Source organism: Egretta garzetta, unplaced genomic scaffold (genome assembly GCF_000687185.1).
Source record: "Egretta garzetta isolate BGI_Z169 unplaced genomic scaffold, ASM68718v1 scaffold413, whole genome shotgun sequence".
Classification (NCBI taxonomy): domain Eukaryota; kingdom Metazoa; phylum Chordata; class Aves; order Pelecaniformes; family Ardeidae; genus Egretta; species Egretta garzetta.
In genome coordinates, this window is record NW_009259054.1 from 356,056 (window position 1) to 364,275 (window position 8,220).

General features: G+C 41.5%; 1 protein-coding gene across 1 annotated transcript in view; it reads left to right on the forward strand.

The window, feature by feature from the left end:
- The window catches only part of ANKH (ANKH inorganic pyrophosphate transport regulator), a 210,131-nt gene that overhangs the window by 155,202 nt on the left and 46,709 nt on the right, over window positions 1–8,220 (forward strand). The gene's annotated exons all lie outside the window — the stretch shown is intronic.

Here is an 8,220-nt window from a genome sequence, read left to right on the forward strand (position 1 = left end):
CTCAAGAGTTTGCAGATGCTTGGCCAAGTTTTGGTCTGTTTTAAAGGCACTTTTGGTAGCCTCTGCACAATTTCAGAAATTTTCACAAAATTCTGCATGAGTTAAGATATTTTAATGTGATAAATTTAAGGAAAATGGTTAAAAATGTACAATGCCAGGGACAAATCTCCTTAATTTTCCTTGTTCTTGCAATTGGCAAAAGTATTTTTGCAGGTATGTTAAAATATTTGCTTTTTTTTTCTTTTTCCAATTTGGGTCTTTGCCTAGATTAATTTTTTTTAAGGGGAAAAATGGATTTGCGCTAGATACAGGATCTTGTAATTGGGAGTGTCAGGTAACCTTATGTGAAAAATTACCTCTTAAGAGAACCACTTATAATATGTGAAACAATGAGAAAACAAAAGACTAGCTTGATATGTAATGCATGAACTAAGAAATACAAAAGAAATTAATACAACATTAAATTACTGAAAAATACTGTTCTACTGTATGGTAAATTATAGCTAAGAAAAACCAGTAACAGCGGAACAGGAAGGGTGAAAATTGGAAGGCAAATGGAGCTAAATAATTTCTTGCCATGAGTTGAAAATACAGGTGGCTTATTGTCAAGGACAAGATCTCTCGCCATGAGGTGAAAACAGGCGAGTTTTTGTCAAGGACAAGATCCTTGGTGAAAGACAGCAGTAAGAAGCGGGAGAGACCAATGAAGCAAAAGAGCCTTCGGGAAAGGAAGGGGAAAAGTGGGAAGTGGAAATCCAGGCCAATGGTAGGAGCGTGGCCTTCGCTGGCAGGAGAGTGTGTTTTAATGTGCAAGGGAGATGGCCATGGATCTTCAGATGCCCGTTCTGGTTACGTGTTAAGGTTCGGAGTGAGGGTGGCCTCTCCGGGTGGCTGCCCAGGGAAGGTGTGGGGTCTCCTCCACAACATCTCCCAGATGTTCAGCCCCGGGCAGTGCTCTAAGCTGGTCCCCCAAGGGCCCCTTCCAACCCGAACCTGTCTGTGCGCTTTGGCGCCTCATGAGAAAGTGTGACCATGGAGAAAGTGGCAATCTCCACTTCAGGAGGAGAGATAGGCAGGGAATGTTTCGACAAAGACTGAGTTAATGCTAATAAAAAGGCAATATGCCAGAGTTGCAAGAGACTGACGGGTATGGGACCCGTGTAGATTAAATTTGCTGTGTGCATACAAACAAGTCTTATAACAGTCCTTGCAGAGATTCAATTTATAAACATGAGAAAATGTGATTTTATGAAATATGCAACTGATAGTAAATCAGCTTACTTTTTACTTTGGGAGTATAACATGAGGAAGAGAACAGAGCCTGTTTCTGTGAGAAATTAAAAACAAAAGAAGGAGCGCTGCTGCAGATACTGTATCACTTGTGATTAAGGCAAATATTCTTTCTGCGTAGATATATGTGATATGCATTTGTATCCTCCCCAGTGTTTTCTAGCACTTAAAAGTAATCAAAATGAAATTTGGTGAAGAAATTACAGCTATTCCTCAGAGCATTTTGAAGAGACAGGGAGCCAACCTTTTCCTAGTTTTATGTGTCTCAATTTATGTCTCAGTTTTATTTGTCTGTACTCATAGACTTAGAAACAGAAACAGCTTTTGAAAGAAAATGAGTCTCTGGCCTCCACGTGAAGAAGATCTGAAGACAAATAACCTCAGCCTGGCATTAGCCGTACTTCTGTGACGTGATCACAGATGCTTCTCACCTTTGAGGATGAGCTCCGGGGAAACCTGAATGAAAAGCTCACCTACTGCTTTGAGAGCAAAGCATTCCCACAGAGTTCCGCCTTAAATATGTTTTGGACAATTGATTAGCATCAGCCAGAGGATACCAGGGAAGTCAATGCAGAGGAGTATCTCTGACTTCTTGGTTTTGCTTCTGTCCTGTGCTCCGATGAGCACTGCTTGCCTAAAAAGGGCCAGGAAAGGTTAATGGTTACGGTCCGACCTCAGGGAATGGGTTTCTCCACAGCTATTAGTGGAAATGGCAGTGGTTTAGGTCTCCTTCATACAGGTGTCAGCCATCCTCATTCAATAAACACTGCCTGGGGAATATGTCCTGAAGGGCTTCCCTCTGTTGTGGCTCGTAGCTCTCTTGGCTTTGGGATCACTCCACGTCCTGGGGAAGGCATCCATCTGCAGCAACTGACTCACCCCTCCAAGATCGCTCCCTGTCGTAAATATTCTGGCACTTTGTCAAGTGTAGTTTTGAACGAGGCACGTTTTGGCTTCGCTGGAGTCTGGTTTCTTTCCTGTGTCCTGCGCCATTATCTTCTGCAGTCTCCTGTGGGGTTTGTATTATTCTCTGCCTTGTTTTGCTGGTGGTTGTTCATGCACCTACACCTACAGTAGGTGCCCTAGGGCAGTGTGCCGTAGCTACTCTGCCGGCTCCCCGACACGTCTTCCTCTGCATTAGTTCTTGCAATGGGACGGCCTTCCCATTTGCACTGACTTGGCTGTCACCACTGCTGCCCCAGTCATTCTTACACCTCTTGGCTCTGCCTGTTAAAAAGTGCTGTTCCCTGATGTATCCCAGGCCAGGTGAAAGCTGCCAGTGCTCGAAAATGATGTTCTTTTGTATTTAGAGTCTGTATTTAAACTTCTCCCACGACACACTTGCATACAGCCTTGACATTGTATAGTGAGTGGGTAGTGTCAACAAGCAAAACGGCCAGCCTGGCCATGGTCGCAGAGCAGCAGGCGTTTCAGGTAAGAGTAGGAATCAGGCAAAAGTGTTCATTGCTGCTCAGGAAGGTGAATGGGGAAAAAATCGTTTCTGATTGCATGCTAGTCTTCATGGCTTGGCTTTTGTTTCACAGGGCATATTTTCTTCTAGGCCATGTTCTCCTTACTTAAGCGGACAGAGTAAATTTGATTGTAATTTTGGTACGCTAACATTTTTGTTAAGATAAAGCCCTGCATTTCCAGTTTCTTTTTAATTAGGAAGCAGCAAGAGATGGAAGAACTTCAGCTCTCATTTTTGGGGAAGTCCTAATGCGCATCAAAGGATACCACAGAGGTGTCTAGGTGTCCCTCTCTCAGGATGGGTATCTCTTCTTCCTTCAGACTGGGAGTCAGGCCTGCCATCTCTTGCTGGGGACTGGGATTATTTCGGTGGGTTGAACTGTCAGCACGTGCAGTGCTGTGGACAGCGGTGACGAGCTGTTCTCTTAGGGCCAGCTTTAATCACGGAGCAGAGGGGAAGTCAAGTATTCTAATAGTGGGCTAATAGGAATTGACCTCGGATGGCATTTCAGTCATCTAACACGTGGTCTACAAGAGATGCTGATCCAAAATCAGAGATACTGAATGAGGGTGAAAGTGCTGCAAAACAAAACAAAACAAAACAAACCCAAAACAAAAAAAGGCCCAAACCAATGAACACTTCTCAGTCATCGTCTTCACCTACAAGGTCAGACCCCCTCTACCCCTTCAGGGCTCCCTCTTCATACACTATGTTTGGGCAATCTTCTGAGCCAGAATAACTGTGTGCATGCTGTTCTTACCCCATTTTTTTCCACTTCTGTGTCTACGTCCATGGAAGTCCTACACAGAGCACTAGCTGTTTCCCTCAAATTGCCTACCAGTGGCTCCTGCCTTTATGAGAAACCCAGCCAGAACCAGAGATGCAGATGGGATGACACTCAGGTAGCACTGACACAGTGGTCTGATTACACCATATAGATGCTTATAGAGCATCAGATCTGTTAGGCGTCCTTCTGGCAGCACAGCTGATGACAGGGGGAGGCAGAACACCCAGAGCTGGCTGGTACATTTGATGCTGAAGATTTCAATGTGACAGGATTTAGTAAATGAAAACTCGGCCAAGAATCATCAGGAGAGATATTATTTGACACAGGAGAAAGACTGTCCCCTACGTCAGCTTGCTCTTTAACCAGATGTTTTGGCTCTCTTCTATTTTCCTTAGGGGAGGGCAGGTAGGAGGAAAGATCTAGGGGGAGGGGGAACATCTTACAAATGTTCGCTGAGCCGAACCAAATTTGGCCAAGTTACTGCCAAACTGAGCAGGTTTTTGATGTCACCCTTAGGTAGATAACCAGCTGGAAGAGACTTGAAAACAGCTCAGGCAGAATCCCAGCTTCAAACTGAAGAAGCCATAGGATCATGCCAGCTTCCACTAGGTCACAGTCTGCTTTTCCAGGATAAGCAAAATTGAGGACTGACAAGAATTAAGTTTCTTGGGTTTTATTTGCTCTTATTTGAAACACATGCACTGGTCAAGTATTGACTGCATAGTCAATAGTTAATTTCAAATGAAGGAGAAAATGTGCCCTTCTAGTTAGACTTACCTAGGTAATACAACATTTTTAAAAGCAGAAGAAAATGTGTACAATAGGTGTGGCTTTCTCCGTGGATTTTTTTATGCTTTTATGTCTAATCCAATACAAAATAAAACATCAGTCATCCAGTAGTCTCTGGGAGGGGAGGATCATGTGAACACTGGTCAAACTCTATAGAACCAGCTTAAGAGACGGACTTTGAATTTTTGGCAACAGAAGTGTGTAGCAGTAGATTGGAACCAAACCTTTTCTGCCAACATTAGTGAATAGTGCTGAAAGCTCATGCAAAATAGGACAAGCTAGACCCTTGACATTTTTCTCACAGTTGTTGCTTTTTAAATCGCTGCCTCTGCATGCAAAAGTTTGTTGGATTCATCCATTATTCATGTCCTAGAAATTTGGTAAAGGTCTCATATGTTCCTTCTAAGAGGATAAACCCAGCTGTGGGACCCAATTGTAAAGATGTGGTTACTGGCTTGAAATGTCATTAAGTGTATTATTTGGTATTCCTCTGACTTGAGTCTTTTGGATGGGAATTTAAAGATGCCTGACCTCTCTGATTTTAGTGAACATTAGAGATGACACACAATTACTCATAAAAAAAAGGCTCAAGGGGTTGTTACCATGTCCTATAGTAAAGATTCCGTCTTTCCAGTGATAACATGATGTGTTATAGAAGACATTGCATAGAAGTAGCTGTAGATCTTGGTGCCTGCCTTGTTGAGAAGTGTTTTAGGAACATGACTTGCTTCAGCTAACCTGCTCGTGTACCTGCCAGACTGTGCTCAGCCTGGAAGTATTGTGTGCTTTCTTCTGTTATTTCTAAAAGAAGGGTCAGCAATGTCAGTGGCTTTGTTTTAATCACGATTGATGAATAGCGATTTACTGTGACATTTTCACCTACTGCCGTATTAGGTTAGCTGTTCGTTAAAAACTCTGGAGAGGGTGCCGTCACCAATAGTCTTTCTTCCAGCATCCGGATTTCCTAGTTCTCTCTTCAAGTCTGATGTGAATAAGCCAGCTGACAGTAGGATGACATCCGAAAGGTGTATGATCAAGCTAACTTCTCATATTAAGTATTGCTGTTACTATTACTACTACCTAGTTCTGTGTGATTTCATTGACAAGCTACACAAATCTTTGCAGAGATACGCTCTGTGGTGTGTGAAACAAACATGGAATACAGATGCTACTGATGAAGTTTTGCTATTGATTTTTGTTTGCAAAGAAAGTGTACAAAACAGAGTCAGATAAAGAAACAGAGACCTTGCCCTCCTTTATATTTTTCTTCCTTTATGAGAGATTTAATTGGAAATCTAACAGGAAATTAGACTGGAAGATTACATCAACTGCATGGCTGGCATGCCATGGAAGATCAAGTGCCTGTGTCTTTCATATTGTACCCCAAAGCAGCTTTATGAAGTGTCTGGGATTTCTTGTGGGTTTAAGGATATCAAATATGACATCAGTAGATTCAGCAGCAAAAATATTCTAAGGTACATGGGGTAGAAAAGCTACATGAGTTCTCATACAGTGTTTGGAAGTTGAGGACAAAGAACCTTTTGCATTGTCATCTTAAAGTGAAAAAGGAAAAAGAAGGCTACAGAAGCTAAAAAATCTGTACACAGCCCTATTGACTGTTCACTTCCTAAGGATCTTTCCAAAGAAGCATTTAGGAGGATTGCTTTTTCAGGGCTAGCCTCTAGAGTATTTCATCATGTCAGCCAACTGTTCCACAGGAGTATAAATTAATGGCAACATACCTCTAACAAAAGTCCCTTTTGGATTTTGCCAGTTTACCTTACCTGGTACACAGTGTGTCTTTGGAGAAAATTACTCAGAAGTATCTACTTGGCTGTCATTTGTTCATACAAAGGAGATCCGAGTTCACCTTGTAAAACTAGAGAGGGAGAGAAAGAGTAGTGCTCAAGTCTTTCTGTCTGTCCTACTTAGGTGGAAAACTTGGATACCCCGGGCCCAAAGTCACATGGAGCTAGTTTCAGTGGCTTGAGGACCATGCTTAGCAAAGATTTACCTCTCTGTAGAGGGATCATAGTGCTGTTCCTCTTGACAGAATGTGATTTCTTAAAGCCACGTTTATCCCAGGGACCTTGCAGAAGTGGATTACCATCCTCCACAGGCTGTGCTATTGAGTAGTTGGCCGAAGCAGGAAGGAAACACTTGTGCTTGTGAAACTGTGCTGGAAATAATTCAGCTGTTTACATGGGACGAGAAGCTTTTAAACCAGACTACTTGAAACTGGTTAGCTCTTTCTCTTTAAATGGAAGCTGCCAGAAATATTTCACTGTTGACAAAAGAAAAGAGGGAGAAAAAGCCATGATCAAGGAACCCTCTCTATGGCATAATCTAAGGCTATTTGCCTGTTACTGGCAACAGCAACAGGGAGATTCAGCATATTTATTATATACTTAAATAAAAGTATTATAACTCTGTATACACCTTGATATCGATTACAACGTCATCACAAGCATCATCACAGAAGACAGCTAAACCTGACTATTCATTTCAGAGGCCACAGTCTTTTCCACAAATTGAGTACAGTTTTATGCACCCGCTAGGGGTTTTGGCATCTGCAGATTACATATGGTTTGAACTCTTACCGATGCAATAGATGGAATTATCTATACCCTAGAAAAGGTTGCGTATAGCAGATACTGCATTCCTAACAGTATTTTCAGAAAGGGACAAACTGGAGCAAGACAGATGAAAACATTTGGAGCCTTGTATGTTCAGATCAGAGAATGTTGCAAGAGAGATTTGGTGGATATCAAGGATGGAGAAGTTGGTATTTCCTACAGCTTTTTGCTATGTTAACAATGCAGATTTAGTTTCAAAAATTAAGCATGTCTGACAGAAAGAGTGGAGAAGAACAGGAGGAAAAATGCTAACTTCTGTTATGGGGATGCAGTTTCTTTTGAAGTCAATGGGAGCTACTTGCTTGTATGATTTTTGAAGGGAAAAAAAAAGTCAAAAGACTGCAACAAAAAGACTTTGCTTACATTTGAAGGGGAAGGGCTTCACCATGATTACCTGATAATACTCTGCCTGGTTTGTTCATTCAGAAAAAATGGTATTAGAACTGCTGTGTAAGTGGATAGACTGAGATTTAGAGGGTGGGTTGGCGAGATGTTCCTGGTTGGCCTCATTGCCATGGCCCTGTCAGCACACATCAGCTGTAACCCATAGGAACTAAATACTTGTGAAAACAAGTCGTATTTCATCCTTCATGCTTTTTGAATCTAATCTTGTTTTAACAGTTTGCTGCGGGTACCAGATGATTGATGCCGTCACACTGCAGATAAAATTTATCATTCTGTCATTTTTATTCAATATTTTAGAAACATTTTGGTGTAAGCTGGAGTCTGGAGCAATGTTACACATTTCTTCTGTGGTTCACCATAGCAATAAAAATAATCCATCTAATTCTCATTGATTGATTGGCAGACATTTCCTAAGTATGGACGTAGAATGAATTAGTAGGTTAGTTAAACCTGAATATGTCTTGAAATACATGTGCTGTATTTCTTTTTAAATATACCACAAGGAGATATAAATGAATATAGGATCAGAACCTTGTGAAATACATGAAAAGAGAACAGTTGTTTAGTCATGTGCATATTTGGCCTAGTTTTGTAATAAACATCATAGGATAATATCAGCTATTCACAACAATTACATGGGATGTTGTAAAAAGCTCATTACACTTCAAAAAAGTTTGAACCCCTGAAATTTCAGCATATAATAATGTCAGAGTTTTTACCTGTAAAGATGGCCTGCAAGGACCGTGCTTTGTTCAATTCGGAGTTGAGGCCTCAAAGCAGCATTTAAGTGGTCTTGTATCATCCATGATTATTAGCAGGCCATCAAATTACTCTAAAAGGGA